We start from the raw sequence: 18,613 nt of genomic DNA, 5'->3' as shown, positions 1-18,613 counted from the left end.
ATTGGAAATTTACATTTTTCACTTTTGTCAGACAATTGCAATATTCTCACAATGAGCTAATTAGCTCAATTGGAGCATTTCTAGCATGTTTGGTTGAAATTGGAAATTTTTGATTTTTCACTTTTGTCAGACAATTGCAACATTCTCACAATGAGCTAATTAGCTCAATTGGAGCATTTCTAGCATGTTTGGTTGAAATTGGAAATTTACATTTTTCAGTTTTGTCAGACGTTTGTAAAATTCCTACAGTAGGTATATTTGCGCAATTTGAGCATTTCTAGCATGTTTGGTTGAAATTGGAAATTTACATTTTTCACTTTTGTCAGACGTTTGTAATATTCTCACAATAAGCTAATTAGCTCAATTAGAGCATTTCTAGCATGTTTGGTTGAAATTGGAAATTTATATTCATCATGTTTGTCAGACGTTTGTAATATTCTCACAATAAGCTAATTAGCTCAATTGGAGCATTTCTAGCATGTTTGGTTGAAATTGGAAATTTACATTTTTCACTTTTGTCAGACGTTTGTAATATTCTCACAATAAGCTAATTAGCTCAATTGGAGCATTTCTAGCATGTTTGGTTGAAATTGGAAATTTACATTTTTCAGTTTTGTCAGACGTTTGTAAAATTCCTACAGTAGGCTTATTTGCGCAATTAGAGCATTTCTAGCATGTTTGGTTGAAATTGGAAATTTACATTTTTCACTTTTGTCAGACGTTTGTAATATTCTCACAATAAGCTAATTAGCTCATTTGGAGCATTTCTAGCATGTTTGGTTGAAATTGGAAATTTAGATTTTTCACTTTTGTCAGACAATTGCAATATTCTCACAATGAGCTAATTAGCTCAATTGGAGCATTTCTAGCATGTTTGGTTGAAATTGGAAATTTACATTTTTCAGTTTTGTCAGACGTTTGTAAAATTCCTACAGTAGGTATATTTGCGCAATTTGAGCATTTCTAGCATGTTTGGTTGAAATTGGAAATTTACATTTTTCACTTTTGTCAGACGTTTGTAATATTCTCCAATAAGCTAATTAGCTCAATTGGAGCATTTCTAGCATGTTTGTTGAAATTGGAAATTTACATTTTTCACTTTTGTCAGACGTTTGTAATATTCTCACAATAAGCTAATTAGCTCAATTGGAGCATTTCTAGCATGTTTGGTTGAAATTGGAAATTTACATTTTTCACTTTTGTCAGACAATTGCAATATTCTCACAATAAGCTAATTAGCTCAACTGGAGCATTTCTAGCATGTTTGGTTGAAATTGGAAATTTACATTTTTCACTTTTGTCAGACAATTGCAATATTCTCACAATAAACTAATTAGCTCAATTGGAGCATTTCTAGCATGTTTGGTTGAAATTGGAAATTTACATTTTTCACTTTTGTCAGACAATTGCAATATTCTCACAATAAGCTAATTAGCTCAACTGGAGCATTTCTAGCATGTTTGGTTGAAATTGGAAATTTACATTTTTCAGTTTTGTCAGACGTTTGTAAAATTCCTACAGTAGGCTTATTTGCGCAATTAGAGCATTTCTAGCATGTTTGGTTGAAATTGGAAATTTACATTTTTCACTTTTGTCAGACGTTTGTAATATTCTCACAATAAGCTAATTAGCTCATTTGGAGCATTTCTAGCATGTTTGGTTGAAATTGGAAATTTAGATTTTTCACTTTTGTCAGACAATTGCAATATTCTCACAATGAGCTAATTAGCTCAATTGGAGCATTTCTAGCATGTTTGGTTGAAATTGGAAATTTACATTTTTCACTTTTGTCAGACGTTTGTAAAATTCCTACAGTAGGTATATTTGCGCAATTTGAGCATTTCTAGCATGTTTGGTTGAAATTGGAAATTTACATTTTTCACTTTTGTCAGACGTTTGTAATATTCTCACAATAAGCTAATTAGCTCAATTAGAGCATTTCTAGCATGTTTGGTTGAAATTGGAAATTTATATTCATCATGTTTGTCAGACGTTTGTAATATTCTCACAATAAGCTAATTAGCTCAATTGGAGCATTTCTAGCATGTTTGGTTGAAATTGGAAATTTACATTTTTCACTTTTGTCAGACGTTTGTAATATTCTCACAATAAGCTAATTAGCTCAATTGGAGCATTTCTAGCATGTTTGGTTGAAATTGGAAATTTACATTTTTCAGTTTTGTCAGACGTTTGTAAAATTCCTACAGTAGGCTTATTTGCGCAATTAGAGCATTTCTAGCATGTTTGGTTGAAATTGGAAATTTACATTTTTAAGTTTTGTCAGACATTTGTAAAATTCCTACAGTAGGCTTATTTGCGCAATTTGAGCATTTCTAGCATGTTTGGTTGAAATTGGAAATTTACATTTTTAAGTTTTGTCAGACGTTTGTAAAATTCCTACAGTAGGCTTATTTGCGCAATTTGAGCATTTCTAGCATGTTTGGTTGAAATTGGAAATTTACATTTTTCAGTTTTGTCAGACGTTTTTAATATTCTCACAATAAGCTAATTAGCTCAATTGGAGCATTTCTAGCATGTTTGGTTGAAATTGGAAATTTACATTTTTCACTTTTGTCAGACAATTGCAATATTCTCACAATAAGCTAATTAGCTCAATTGGAGCATTTCTAGCATGTTTGGTTGAAATTGGAAATTTACATTTTTCAGCTTTGTCAGACGTTTGTAATATTCTCACAATAAGCTAATTAGCTCAATTGGAGCATTTCTAGCATGTTTGGTTGAAATTGGAAATTTACATTTTTCAGCTTTGTCAGACGTTTGTAATATTCTCACAATAAGCTAATTAGCTCAATTGGAGCATTTCTAGCATGTTTGGTTGAAATTGGAATTTTACATTTTACACTTTTGTCAGACAATTGCAATATTCTCACAATAAGCTAATTAGCTCAATTGGAGCATTTCTAGCATGTTTGGTTGAAATTGGAAATTTACATTTGTCAGTGTTGTCAGATGGTTGTAATATTCTCACAATAAGCTAATTAGCTCAATTGGAGCATTTCTAGCATGTTTGGTTGAAATTGGAAATTTACATTTTTCACTTTTGTCAGACAATTGCAATATTCTCACAATGAGCTAATTAGCTCAATTGGAGCATTTCTAGCATGTTTGGTTGAAATTGGAAAATTACATTTTTCAGTTTGGTCAGACGTTTTTAATATTCTCACAATAAGCTAATTAGCTCAATTGGAGCATTTCTAGCATGTTTGGTTGAAATTGGAAATTTACATTTTTCACTTTTGTCAGACAATTGCAATATTCTCACAATAAGCTAATTAGCTCAATTGGAGCATTTCTAGCATGTTTGGTTGAAATTGGAAATTTACATTTTTCACTTTTGTCAGACAATTGCAATATTCTCACAATGAGCTAATTAGCTCAATTGGAGCATTTCTAGCATGTTTGGTTGAAATTGGAAATTTAGATTTTTCACTTTTGTCAGACAATTGCAATATTCTCACAATGAGCTAATTAGCTCAATTGGAGCATTTCTAGCATGTTTGGTTGAAATTGGAAATTTACATTTTTCAGTTTTGTGAGACGTTTGTAAAATTCCTACAGTAGGTATATTTGCGCAATTGGAGCATTCCTAGCATGTTTGGTTGAAATTGGAAATTTACATTTTTCACTTTTGTCAGACAATTGCAATATTCTCACAATAAGCTAATTAGCTCAATTGGAGCATTTCTAGCATGTTTGGTTGAAATTGGAAATTTACATTTTTCAGGTTTGTCAGACGTTTGTAATATTCTCACAATAAGCTAATTAGCTCAATTGGAGCATTTCTAGCATGTTTGGTTGAAATTGGAAATTTACATTTTTCAGCTTTGTCAGACGTTTGTAATATTCTCACAATAAGCTAATTAGCTCAATTGGAGCATTTCTAGCATGTTTGGTTGAAATTGGAAATTTACATTTTTCACTTTTGTCAGACGTTTGTAATATTCTCACAATAAGCTAATTAGCTCAATTGGAGCATTTCTAGCATGTTTGGTTGAAATTGGAAATTTACATTTTTCAGTTTTGTCAGACGTTTGTAAAATTCCTACAGTAGGCTTATTTGCGCAATTAGAGCATTTCTAGCATGTTTGGTTGAAATTGGAAATTTACATTTTTAAGTTTTGTCAGACATTTGTAAAATTCCTACAGTAGGCTTATTTGCGCAATTTGAGCATTTCTAGCATGTTTGGTTGAAATTGGAAATTTACATTTTTAAGTTTTGTCAGACGTTTGTAAAATTCCTACAGTAGGCTTATTTGCGCAATTTGAGCATTTCTAGCATGTTTGGTTGAAATTGGAAATTTACATTTTTCAGTTTTGTCAGACGTTTTTAATATTCTCACAATAAGCTAATTAGCTCAATTGGAGCATTTCTAGCATGTTTGGTTGAAATTGGAAATTTACATTTTTCACTTTTGTCAGACAATTGCAATATTCTCACAATAAGCTAATTAGCTCAATTGGAGCATTTCTAGCATGTTTGGTTGAAATTGGAAATTTACATTTTTCAGCTTTGTCAGACGTTTGTAATATTCTCACAATAAGCTAATTAGCTCAATTGGAGCATTTCTAGCATGTTTGGTTGAAATTGGAAATTTACATTTTTCAGCTTTGTCAGACGTTTGTAATATTCTCACAATAAGCTAATTAGCTCAATTGGAGCATTTCTAGCATGTTTGGTTGAAATTGGAATTTTACATTTTACACTTTTGTCAGACAATTGCAATATTCTCACAATAAGCTAATTAGCTCAATTGGAGCATTTCTAGCATGTTTGGTTGAAATTGGAAATTTACATTTGTCAGTGTTGTCAGATGGTTGTAATATTCTCACAATAAGCTAATTAGCTCAATTGGAGCATTTCTAGCATGTTTGGTTGAAATTGGAAATTTACATTTTTCACTTTTGTCAGACAATTGCAATATTCTCACAATGAGCTAATTAGCTCAATTGGAGCATTTCTAGCATGTTTGGTTGAAATTGGAAAATTACATTTTTCAGTTTGGTCAGACGTTTTTAATATTCTCACAATAAGCTAATTAGCTCAATTGGAGCATTTCTAGCATGTTTGGTTGAAATTGGAAATTTACATTTTTCACTTTTGTCAGACAATTGCAATATTCTCACAATAAGCTAATTAGCTCAATTGGAGCATTTCTAGCATGTTTGGTTGAAATTGGAAATTTACATTTTTCACTTTTGTCAGACAATTGCAATATTCTCACAATGAGCTAATTAGCTCAATTGGAGCATTTCTAGCATGTTTGGTTGAAATTGGAAATTTAGATTTTTCACTTTTGTCAGACAATTGCAATATTCTCACAATGAGCTAATTAGCTCAATTGGAGCATTTCTAGCATGTTTGGTTGAAATTGGAAATTTACATTTTTCAGTTTTGTGAGACGTTTGTAAAATTCCTACAGTAGGTATATTTGCGCAATTGGAGCATTCCTAGCATGTTTGGTTGAAATTGGAAATTTACATTTTTCACTTTTGTCAGACAATTGCAATATTCTCACAATAAGCTAATTAGCTCAATTGGAGCATTTCTAGCATGTTTGGTTGAAATTGGAAATTTACATTTTTCAGGTTTGTCAGACGTTTGTAATATTCTCACAATAAGCTAATTAGCTCAATTGGAGCATTTCTAGCATGTTTGGTTGAAATTGGAAATTTACATTTTTCAGCTTTGTCAGACGTTTGTAATATTCTCACAATAAGCTAATTAGCTCAATTGGAGCATTTCTAGCATGTTTGGTTGAAATTGGAAATTTACATTTTTCAGTGTTGTCAGACGTTTGTAATACTCTCACAATAAGCTAATTAGCTCAATTGGAGCATTTCTAGCATGTTTGGTTGAAATTGGAATTTTACATTTTTCACTTTTGTCAGACAATTGCAATATTCTCACAATAAGCTAATTAGCTCAATTGGAGCATTTCTAGCATGTTTGGTTGAAATTGGAAATTTACATTTTTCAGCTTTGTCAGACGTTTGTAATATTCTCACAATAAGCTAATTAGCTCAATTGGAGCATTTCTAGCATGTTTGGTTGAAATTGGAACTTTAAATTTTTCAGTGTTGTCAGACGTTTGTAATATTCTCACAATAAGCTAATTAGCTCAATTGGAGCATTTCTAGCATGTTTGGTTGAAATTGGAAATTTACATTTTTCACTTTTGTCAGACGTTTGTAATATTCTCCAATAAGCTAATTAGCTCAATTGGAGCATTTCTAGCATGTTTGGTTGAAATTGGAAATTTACATTTTACACTTTTGTCAGACGTTTGTAATATTCACACAATAAGCTAATTAGCTCAATTGGAGCATTTCTAGCATGTTTGGTTGAAATTGGAAATTTACATTTTTCACTTTTGTCAGACGTTTGTAATATTCTCCAATAAGCTAATTAGCTCAATTGGAGCATTTCTAGCATGTTTGGTTGAAATTGGAAATTTACATTTTTCACTTTTGTCAGACAATTGCAATATTCTCACAATAAACTAATTAGCTCAATTGGAGCATTTCTAGCATGTTTGGTTGAAATTGGAATTTTACATTTTTCACTTTTGTCAGACAATTGCAATATTCTCACAATAAGCTAATTAGCTCAATTGGAGCATTTCTAGCATGTTTGGTTGAATTTGGAAATTTAAAATTTTCAGTGTTGTCAGACAATTGCAATATTCTCACAATAAGCTAATTAGCTCAATTGGAGCATTTCTAGCATGTTTGGTTGAAATTGGAAATTTACATTTTTCAGTGTTGTCAGACGTTTGTAATATTCTCACAATAAGCTAATTAGCTCATTTGGAGCATTTCTAGCATGTTTGGTTGAAATTGGAATTTTACATTTTTCACTTTTGTCAGACAATTGCAATATTCTCACAATAAGCTAATTAGCTCAATTGGAGCATTTCTAGCATGTTTGGTTGAAATTGGAAATTTGAATTTTTCAGTGTTGTCAGACAGTTGTAATAATCTCACAATAAGCTAATTAGCTCAATTGGAGCATTTCTAGCATGTTTGGTTGAAATTGGAAATTTACATTTTTCACTTTTGTCAGACAATTGCAATATTCTCACAATGAGCTAATTAGCTCAATTGGAGCATTTCTAGCATGTTTGGTTGAAGTTGGAAAATTACATTTTTTAGTTTTGTCAGACGTTTTTAATATTCTCACAATAAGCTAATTAGCTCAATTGGAGCATTTCTAGCATGTTTGGTTGAAATTGGAAATTTACATTTTTCACTTTTGTCAGACGTTTGTAATATTCTCCAATAAGCTAATTAGCTCAATTGGAGCATTCTAGCATGTTTGGTTGAAATTGGAAATTTACATTTTTCACTTTTGTCAGACGTTTGTAATATTCTCACAATAAGCTAATTAGCTCAATTGGAGCATTTCTAGCATGTTTGGTTGAAATTGGAAATTTACATTTTTCACTTTTGTCAGACAATTGCAATATTCTCACAATAAGCTAATTAGCTCAATTGGAGCATTTCTAGCATGTTTGGTTGAATTTGGAAATTTACATTTTTCACTTTTGTCAGACAATTGCAATATTCTCACAATAAACTAATTAGCTCAATTGGAGCATTTCTAGCATGTTTGGTTGAAATTGGAAAATTACATTTTTCAGTTTTGTCAGACGTTTGTAATATTCTCACAATAAGCTAATTAGCTCAATTGGAGCATTTCTAGCATGTTTGGTTGAAATTGGAAATTTACATTTTTCAGTTTTGTCAGACGTTTGTAAAATTCCTACAGTAGGCTTATTAGCGCAATTTGAGCATTTCTAGCATGTTTGGTTGAAATTGGAAATTTACATTTTTCAGTTTTGTCAGACGTTTGTAATATTCTCACAATAAGCTAATTAGCTCAATTGGAGCATTTCTAGCATGTTTGGTTGAAATTGGAAAATTACATTTTTCAGTTTTGTCAGACGTTTTTAATATTCTCACAATAAGCTAATTAGCTCAATTGGAGCATTTCTAGCATGTTTGGTTGAAATTGGAAATTTACATTTTTCACTTTTGTCAGACAATTGCAACATTCTCACAGTAAGCTAATTAGCTCAATTGGAGCATTTCTAGCATGTTTGGTTGAAATTGGAAATTTACATTTTTCAGCTTTGTCAGACGTTTGTAATATTCTCACAATAAGCTAATTAGCTCAATTGGAGCATTTCTAGCATGTTTGGTTGAAATTGGAAATTTAAATTTTTCAATGTTGTCAGACGTTTGTAATATTCTCACAATAAGCTAATTAGGTCAATTGGAGCATTTCTAGCATGTTTGGTTGAAATTGGAAATTTACATTTTTCACTTTTGTCAGACGTTTGTAATGTTCTCCAATAAGCTAATTAGCTCAATTGGAGCATTTCTAGCATGTTTGTTGAAATTGGAAATTTACATTTTTCACTTTTGTCAGACGTTTGTAATATTCTCACAATAAGCTAATTAGCTCAATTGGAGCATTTCTAGCATGTTTGGTTGAAATTGGAAATTTACATTTTTCACTTTTGTCAGACAATTGCAATATTCTCACAATAAGCTAATTAGCTCAACTGGAGCATTTCTAGCATGTTTGGTTGAAATTGGAAATTTACATTTTTCACTTTTGTCAGACAATTGCAATATTCTCACAATAAACTAATTAGCTCAATTGGAGCATTTCGAGCATGTTTGGTTGAAATTGGAAATTTACATTTTTCAGTTTTGTCAGACGTTTGTAATATTCTCACAATAAGCTAATTAGCTCAATTGGAGCATTTCTAGCATGTTTGGCTGAAATTGGAAAGATACATTTTTCAGTTTTGTCAGACGTTTGTAATATTCTCACAATAAGCTAATTAGCTCAATTGGAGCATTTCTAGCATGTTTGGTTGAAATTGGAAATTTACATTTTTCACTTTTGTCAGACAATTGCAATATTCTCACAATAAGCTAATTAGCTCAATTGGAGCATTTCTAGCATGTTTGGTTGAAATTGGAAATTTACATTTTCCAGTTTTGTCAGACGTTTGTAATATTCTCACAATAAGCTAATTAGCTCAATTGGAGCATTTCTAGCATGTTTGGTTGAAATTGGAAATTTACATTTTTCAGTTTTGTCAGACGTTTGTAAAATTCCTACAGTAGGCTTATTTGCGCAATTTGAGCATTTCTAGCATGTTTGGTTGAAATTGGAAATTTACATTTTTCACTTTTGTCAGACAATTGCAATATTCTCACAATAAGCTAATTAGCTCAATTGGAGCATTTCTAGCATGTTTGGTTGAAATTGGAAATTTACATTTTTCACTTTTGTCAGACAATTGCAATATTCTCACAATGAGCTAATTAGCTCAATTGGAGCATTTCTAGCATGTTTGGTTGAAATTGGAAATTTACATTTTCCAGTTTTGTCAGACGTTTGTAATATTCTCACAATAAGCTAATTAGCTCAATTGGAGCATTTCTAGCATGTTTGGTTGAAATTGGAATTTTACATTTTTCACTTTTGTCAGACGTTTGTAATATTCTCACAATAAGCTAATTAGCTCAATTGGAGCATTTCTAGCATGTTTGGTTGAAATTGGAATTTTACATTTTTCACTTTTGTCAGACAATTGCAATATTCTCACAATAAGCTAATTAGCTCAATTGGAGCATTTCTAGCATGTTTGGTTGAAATTGGAAATTTACATTTTTCAGTGTTGTCAGACGTTTGTAATACTCTCACAATAAGCTAATTAGCTCAATTGGAGCATTTCTAGCATGTTTGGTTGAAATTGGAATTTTACATTTTTCACTTTTGTCAGACAATTGCAATATTCTCACAATAAGCTAATTAGCTCAATTGGAGCATTTCTAGCATGTTTGGTTGAAATTGGAAATTTACATTTTTCAGCTTTGTCAGACGTTTGTAATATTCTCACAATAAGCTAATTAGCTCAATTGGAGCATTTCTAGCATGTTTGGTTGAAATTGGAACTTTAAATTTTTCAGTGTTGTCAGACGTTTGTAATATTCTCACAATAAGCTAATTAGCTCAATTGGAGCATTTCTAGCATGTTTGGTTGAAATTGGAAATTTACATTTTTCACTTTTGTCAGACGTTTGTAATATTCTCCAATAAGCTAATTAGCTCAATTGGAGCATTTCTAGCATGTTTGGTTGAAATTGGAAATTTACATTTTACACTTTTGTCAGACGTTTGTAATATTCACACAATAAGCTAATTAGCTCAATTGGAGCATTTCTAGCATGTTTGGTTGAAATTGGAAATTTACATTTTTCACTTTTGTCAGACGTTTGTAATATTCTCCAATAAGCTAATTAGCTCAATTGGAGCATTTCTAGCATGTTTGGTTGAAATTGGAAATTTACATTTTTCACTTTTGTCAGACAATTGCAATATTCTCACAATAAACTAATTAGCTCAATTGGAGCATTTCTAGCATGTTTGGTTGAAATTGGAATTTTACATTTTTCACTTTTGTCAGACAATTGCAATATTCTCACAATAAGCTAATTAGCTCAATTGGAGCATTTCTAGCATGTTTGGTTGAATTTGGAAATTTAAAATTTTCAGTGTTGTCAGACAATTGCAATATTCTCACAATAAGCTAATTAGCTCAATTGGAGCATTTCTAGCATGTTTGGTTGAAATTGGAAATTTACATTCTTCAGTGTTGTCAGACGTTTGTAATATTCTCACAATAAGCTAATTAGCTCATTTGGAGCATTTCTAGCATGTTTGGTTGAAATTGGAATTTTACATTTTTCACTTTTGTCAGACAATTGCAATATTCTCACAATAAGCTAATTAGCTCAATTGGAGCATTTCTAGCATGTTTGGTTGAAATTGGAAATTTACATTTTTCAGTTTTGTCAGACGTTTGTAATATTCTCACAATAAGCTAATTAGCTCAATTGGAGCATTTCTAGCATGTTTGGCTGAAATTGGAAAGATACATTTTTCAGTTTTGTCAGACGTTTGTAATATTCTCACAATAAGCTAATTAGCTCAATTGGAGCATTTCTAGCATGTTTGGTTGAAATTGGAAATTTACATTTTTCACTTTTGTCAGACAAATGCAATATTCTCACAATAAGCTTATTAGCTCAATTGGAGCATTTCTAGCATGTTTGGTTGAAATTGGAAATTTACATTTTCCAGTTTTGTCAGACGTTTGTAATATTCTCACAATAAGCTAATTAGCTCAATTGGAGCATTTCTAGCATGTTTGGTTGAAATTGGAAATTTACATTTTTCAGTTTTGTCAGACGTTTGTAAAATTCCTACAGTAGGCTTATTTGCGCAATTTGAGCATTTCTAGCATGTTTGGTTGAAATTGGAAATTTACATTTTTCACTTTTGTCAGACAATTGCAATATTCTCACAATAAGCTAATTAGCTCAATTGGAGCATTTCTAGCATGTTTGGTTGAAATTGGAAATTTACATTTTTCACTTTTGTCAGACAATTGCAATATTCTCACAATGAGCTAATTAGCTCAATTGGAGCATTTCTAGCATGTTTGGTTGAAATTGGAAATTTACATTTTCCAGTTTTGTCAGACGTTTGTAATATTCTCACAATAAGCTAATTAGCTCAATTGGAGCATTTCTAGCATGTTTGGTTGAAATTGGAATTTTACATTTTTCACTTTTGTCAGACGTTTGTAATATTCTCACAATAAGCTAATTAGCTCAATTGGAGCATTTCTAGCATGTTTGGTTGAAATTGGAATTTTACATTTTTCACTTTTGTCAGACAATTGCAATATTCTCACAATAAGCTAATTAGCTCAATTGGAGCATTTCTAGCATGTTTGGTTGAAATTGGAAATTTACATTTTTCAGTGTTGTCAGACGTTTGTAATACTCTCACAATAAGCTAATTAGCTCAATTGGAGCATTTCTAGCATGTTTGGTTGAAATTGGAATTTTACATTTTTCACTTTTGTCAGACAATTGCAATATTCTCACAATAAGCTAATTAGCTCAATTGGAGCATTTCTAGCATGTTTGGTTGAAATTGGAAATTTACATTTTTCAGCTTTGTCAGACGTTTGTAATATTCTCACAATAAGCTAATTAGCTCAATTGGAGCATTTCTAGCATGTTTGGTTGAAATTGGAACTTTAAATTTTTCAGTGTTGTCAGACGTTTGTAATATTCTCACAATAAGCTAATTAGCTCAATTGGAGCATTTCTAGCATGTTTGGTTGAAATTGGAAATTTACATTTTTCACTTTTGTCAGACGTTTGTAATATTCTCCAATAAGCTAATTAGCTCAATTGGAGCATTTCTAGCATGTTTGGTTGAAATTGGAAATTTACATTTTACACTTTTGTCAGACGTTTGTAATATTCACACAATAAGCTAATTAGCTCAATTGGAGCATTTCTAGCATGTTTGGTTGAAATTGGAAATTTACATTTTTCACTTTTGTCAGACGTTTGTAATATTCTCCAATAAGCTAATTAGCTCAATTGGAGCATTTCTAGCATGTTTGGTTGAAATTGGAAATTTACATTTTTCACTTTTGTCAGACAATTGCAATATTCTCACAATAAACTAATTAGCTCAATTGGAGCATTTCTAGCATGTTTGGTTGAAATTGGAATTTTACATTTTTCACTTTTGTCAGACAATTGCAATATTCTCACAATAAGCTAATTAGCTCAATTGGAGCATTTCTAGCATGTTTGGTTGAAATTGGAAATTTAAAATTTTCAGTGTTGTCAGACAATTGCAATATTCTCACAATAAGCTAATTAGCTCAATTGGAGCATTTCTAGCATGTTTGGTTGAAATTGGAAATTTACATTCTTCAGTGTTGTCAGACGTTTGTAATATTCTCACAATAAGCTAATTAGCTCATTTGGAGCATTTCTAGCATGTTTGGTTGAAATTGGAATTTTACATTTTTCACTTTTGTCAGACAATTGCAATATTCTCACAATAAGCTAATTAGCTCAATTGGAGCATTTCTAGCATGTTTGGTTGAAATTGGAAATTTGAATTTTTCAGTGTTGTCAGACAGTTGTAATAATCTCACAATAAGCTAATTAGCTCAATTGGAGCATTTCTAGCATGTTTGGTTGAAATTGGAAATTTACATTTTTCACTTTTGTCAGACAATTGCAATATTCTCACAATGAGCTAATTAGCTCAATTGGAGCATTTCTAGCATGTTTGGTTGAAGTTGGAAAATTACATTTTTTAGTTTTGTCAGACGTTTTTAATATTCTCACAATAAGCTAATTAGCTCAATTGGAGCATTTCTAGCATGTTTGGTTGAAATTGGAAATTTACATTTTTCACTTTTGTCAGACGTTTGTAATATTCTCCAATAAGCTAATTAGCTCAATTGGAGCATTTCTAGCATGTTTGGTTGAAATTGGAAATTTACATTTTTCACTTTTGTCAGACGTTTGTAATATTCTCACAATAAGCTAATTAGCTCAATTGGAGCATTTCTAGCATGTTTGGTTGAAATTGGAAATTTACATTTTTCACTTTTGTCAGACAATTGCAATATTCTCACAATAAGCTAATTAGCTCAATTGGAGCATTTCTAGCATGTTTGGTTGAATTTGGAAATTTACATTTTTCACTTTTGTCAGACAATTGCAATATTCTCACAATAAACTAATTAGCTCAATTGGAGCATTTCTAGCATGTTTGGTTGAAATTGGAAATTTACATTTTTCACTTTTGTCAGACAATTGCAATATTCTCACAATAAGCTAATTAGCTCAATTGGAGCATTTCTAGCATGTTTGGTTGAAATTGGAAAATTACATTTTTCAGTTTTGTCAGACGTTTGTAATATTCTCACAATAAGCTAATTAGCTCAATTGGAGCATTTCTAGCATGTTTGGTTGAAATTGGAAATTTACATTTTTCAGTTTTGTCAGACGTTTGTAAAATTCCTACAGTAGGCTTATTTGCGCAATTTGAGCATTTCTAGCATGTTTGGTTGAAATTGGAAATTTACATTTTTCAGTTTTGTCAGACGTTTGTAATATTCTCACAATAAGCTAATTAGCTCAATTGGAGCATTTCTAGCATGTTTGGTTGAAATTGGAAAATTACATTTTTCAGTTTTGTCAGACGTTTTTAATATTCTCACAATAAGCTAATTAGCTCAATTGGAGCATTTCTAGCATGTTTGGTTGAAATTGGAAATTTACATTTTTCACTTTTGTCAGACAATTGCAACATTCTCACAGTAAGCTAATTAGCTCAATTGGAGCATTTCTAGCATGTTTGGTTGAAATTGGAAATTTACATTTTTCAGCTTTGTCAGACGTTTGTAATATTCTCACAATAAGCTAATTAGCTCAATTGGAGCATTTCTAGCATGTTTGGTTGAAATTGGAAATTTAAATTTTTCAATGTTGTCAGACGTTTGTAATATTCTCACAATAAGCTAATTAGCTCAATTGGAGCATTTCTAGCATGTTTGGTTGAAATTGGAAATTTACATTTTTCACTTTTGTCAGACGTTTGTAATATTCTCCAATAAGCTAATTAGCTCAATTGGAGCATTTCTAGCATGTTTGTTGAAATTGGAAATTTACATTTTTCACTTTTGTCAGACGTTTGTAATATTCTCACAATAAGCTAATTAGCTCAATTGGAGCATTTCTAGCATGTTTGGTTGAAATTGGAAATTTACATTTTTCACTTTTGTCAGACAATTGCAATATTCTCACAATAAGCTAATTAGCTCAACTGGAGCATTTCTAGCATGTTTGGTTGAAATTGGAAATTTACATTTTTCACTTTTGTCAGACAATTGCAATATTCTCACAATAAACTAATTAGCTCAATTGGAGCATTTCTAGCATGTTTGGTTGAAATTGGAAATTTACATTTTTCAGTTTTGTCAGACGTTTGTAATATTCTCACAATAAGCTAATTAGCTCAATTGGAGCATTTCTAGCATGTTTGGCTGAAATTGGAAAGATACATTTTTCAGTTTTGTCAGACGTTTGTAATATTCTCACAATAAGCTAATTAGCTCAATTGGAGCATTTCTAGCATGTTTGGTTGAAATTGGAAATTTACATTTTTCACTTTTGTCAGACAATTGCAATATTCTCACAATAAGCTAATTAGCTCAATTGGAGCATTTCTAGCATGTTTGGTTGAAATTGGAAATTTACATTTTCCAGTTTTGTCAGACGTTTGTAATATTCTCACAATAAGCTAATTAGCTCAATTGGAGCATTTCTAGCATGTTTGGTTGAAATTGGAAATTTACATTTTTCAGTTTTGTCAGACGTTTGTAAAATTCCTACAGTAGGCTTATTTGCGCAATTTGAGCATTTCTAGCATGTTTGGTTGAAATTGGAAATTTACATTTTTAAGTTTTGTCAGACATTTGTAAAATTCCTACAGTAGGCTTATTTGCGCAATTTGAGCATTTCTAGCATGTTTGGTTGAAATTGGAAATTTACATTTTTCAGTGTTGTCAGACGTTTGTAATACTCTCACAATAAGCTAATTAGCTCAATTGGAGCATTTCTAGCATGTTTGGTTGAAATTGGAATTTTACATTTTTCACTTTTGTCAGACAATTGCAATATTCTCACAATAAGCTAATTAGCTCAATTGGAGCATTTCTAGCATGTTTGGTTGAAATTGGAAATTTACATTTTTCAGCTTTGTCAGACGTTTGTAATATTCTCACAATAAGCTAATTAGCTCAATTGGAGCATTTCTAGCATGTTTGGTTGAAATTGGAACTTTAAATTTTTCAGTGTTGTCAGACGTTTGTAATATTCTCACAATAAGCTAATTAGCTCAATTGGAGCATTTCTAGCATGTTTGGTTGAAATTGGAAATTTACATTTTTCACTTTTGTCAGACGTTTGTAATATTCTCCAATAAGCTAATTAGCTCAATTGGAGCATTTCTAGCATGTTTGGTTGAAATTGGAAATTTACATTTTACACTTTTGTCAGACGTTTGTAATATTCACACAATAAGCTAATTAGCTCAATTGGAGCATTTCTAGCATGTTTGGTTGAAATTGGAAATTTACATTTTTCACTTTTGTCAGACGTTTGTAATATTCTCCAATAAGCTAATTAGCTCAATTGGAGCATTTCTAGCATGTTTGGTTGAAATTGGAAATTTACATTTTTCACTTTTGTCAGACAATTGCAATATTCTCACAATAAACTAATTAGCTCAATTGGAGCATTTCTAGCATGTTTGGTTGAAATTGGAATTTTACATTTTTCACTTTTGTCAGACAATTGCAATATTCTCACAATAAGCTAATTAGCTCAATTGGAGCATTTCTAGCATGTTTGGTTGAAATTGGAAATTTACATTCTTCAGTGTTGTCAGACGTTTGTAATATTCTCACAATAAGCTAATTAGCTCATTTGGAGCATTTCTAGCATGTTTGGTTGAAATTGGAATTTTACATTTTTCACTTTTGTCAGACAATTGCAATATTCTCACAATAAGCTAATTAGCTCAATTGGAGCATTTCTAGCATGTTTGGTTGAAATTGGAAATTTACATTTTTCAGTTTTGTCAGACGTTTGTAATATTCTCACAATAAGCTAATTAGCTCAATTGGAGCATTTCTAGCATGTTTGGCTGAAATTGGAAAGATACATTTTTCAGTTTTGTCAGACGTTTGTAATATTCTCACAATAAGCTAATTAGCTCAATTGGAGCATTTCTAGCATGTTTGGTTGAAATTGGAAATTTACATTTTTCACTTTTGTCAGACAAATGCAATATTCTCACAATAAGCTTATTAGCTCAATTGGAGCATTTCTAGCATGTTTGGTTGAAATTGGAAATTTACATTTTCCAGTTTTGTCAGACGTTTGTAATATTCTCACAATAAGCTAATTAGCTCAATTGGAGCATTTCTAGCATGTTTGGTTGAAATTGGAAATTTACATTTTTCAGTTTTGTCAGACGTTTGTAAAATTCCTACAGTAGGCTTATTTGCGCAATTTGAGCATTTCTAGCATGTTTGGTTGAAATTGGAAATTTACATTTTTCACTTTTGTCAGACAATTGCAATATTCTCACAATAAGCTAATTAGCTCAATTGGAGCATTTCTAGCATGTTTGGTTGAAATTGGAAATTTACATTTTTCACTTTTGTCAGACAATTGCAATATTCTCACAATGAGCTAATTAGCTCAATTGGAGCATTTCTAGCATGTTTGGTTGAAATTGGAAATTTACATTTTCCAGTTTTGTCAGACGTTTGTAATATTCTCACAATAAGCTAATTAGCTCAATTGGAGCATTTCTAGCATGTTTGGTTGAAATTGGAATTTTACATTTTTCACTTTTGTCAGACGTTTGTAATATTCTCACAATAAGCTAATTAGCTCAATTGGAGCATTTCTAGCATGTTTGGTTGAAATTGGAATTTTACATTTTTCACTTTTGTCAGACAATTGCAATATTCTCACAATAAGCTAATTAGCTCAATTGGAGCATTTCTAGCATGTTTGGTTGAAATTGGAAATTTACATTTTTCAGTGTTGTCAGACGTTTGTAATACTCTCACAATAAGCTAATTAGCTCAATTGGAGCATTTCTAGCATGTTTGGTTGAAATTGGAATTTTACATTTTTCACTTTTGTCAGACAATTGCAATATTCTCACAATAAGCTAATTAGCTCAATTGGAGCATTTCTAGCATGTTTGGTTGAAATTGGAAATTTACATTTTTCAGCTTTGTCAGACGTTTGTAATATTCTCACAATAAGCTAATTAGCTCAATTGGAGCATTTCTAGCATGTTTGGTTGAAATTGGAACTTTAAATTTTTCAGTGTTGTCAGACGTTTGTAATATTCTCACAATAAGCTAATTAGCTCAATTGGAGCATTTCTAGCATGTTTGGTTGAAATTGGAAATTTACATTTTTCACTTTTGTCAGACGTTTGTAATATTCTCCAATAAGCTAATTAGCTCAATTGGAGCATTTCTAGCATGTTTGGTTGAAATTGGAAATTTACATTTTACACTTTTGTCAGACGTTTGTAATATTCACACAATAAGCTAATTAGCTCAATTGGAGCATTTCTAGCATGTTTGGTTGAAATTGGAAATTTACATTTTTCACTTTTGTCAGATGTTTGTAATATTCTCCAATAAGCTAATTAGCTCAATTGGAGCATTTCTAGCATGTTTGGTTGAAATTGGAAATTTACATTTTTCACTTTTGTCAGACAATTGCAATATTCTCACAATAAACTAATTAGCTCAATTGGAGCATTTCTAGCATGTTTGGTTGAAATTGGAATTTTACATTTTTCACTTTTGTCAGACAATTGCAATATTCTCACAATAAGCTAATTAGCTCAATTGGAGCATTTCTAGCATGTTTGGTTGAAATTGGAAATTTAAAATTTTCAGTGTTGTCAGACAATTGCAATATTCTCACAATAAGCTAATTAGCTCAATTGGAGCATTTCTAGCATGTTTGGTTGAAATTGGAAATTTACATTCTTCAGTGTTGTCAGACGTTTGTAATATTCTCACAATAAGCTAATTAGCTCATTTGGAGCATTTCTAGCATGTTTGGTTGAAATTGGAATTTT

The sequence above is a fragment of the Watersipora subatra genome, chromosome 6 (assembly GCF_963576615.1).
Source record: "Watersipora subatra chromosome 6, tzWatSuba1.1, whole genome shotgun sequence".
NCBI classification, from domain to species: Eukaryota; Metazoa; Bryozoa; class Gymnolaemata; order Cheilostomatida; family Watersiporidae; genus Watersipora; species Watersipora subatra.
The sequence above is the reverse complement of the archived record's forward strand: the minus strand, read 5'-3'. Positions refer to the sequence as shown.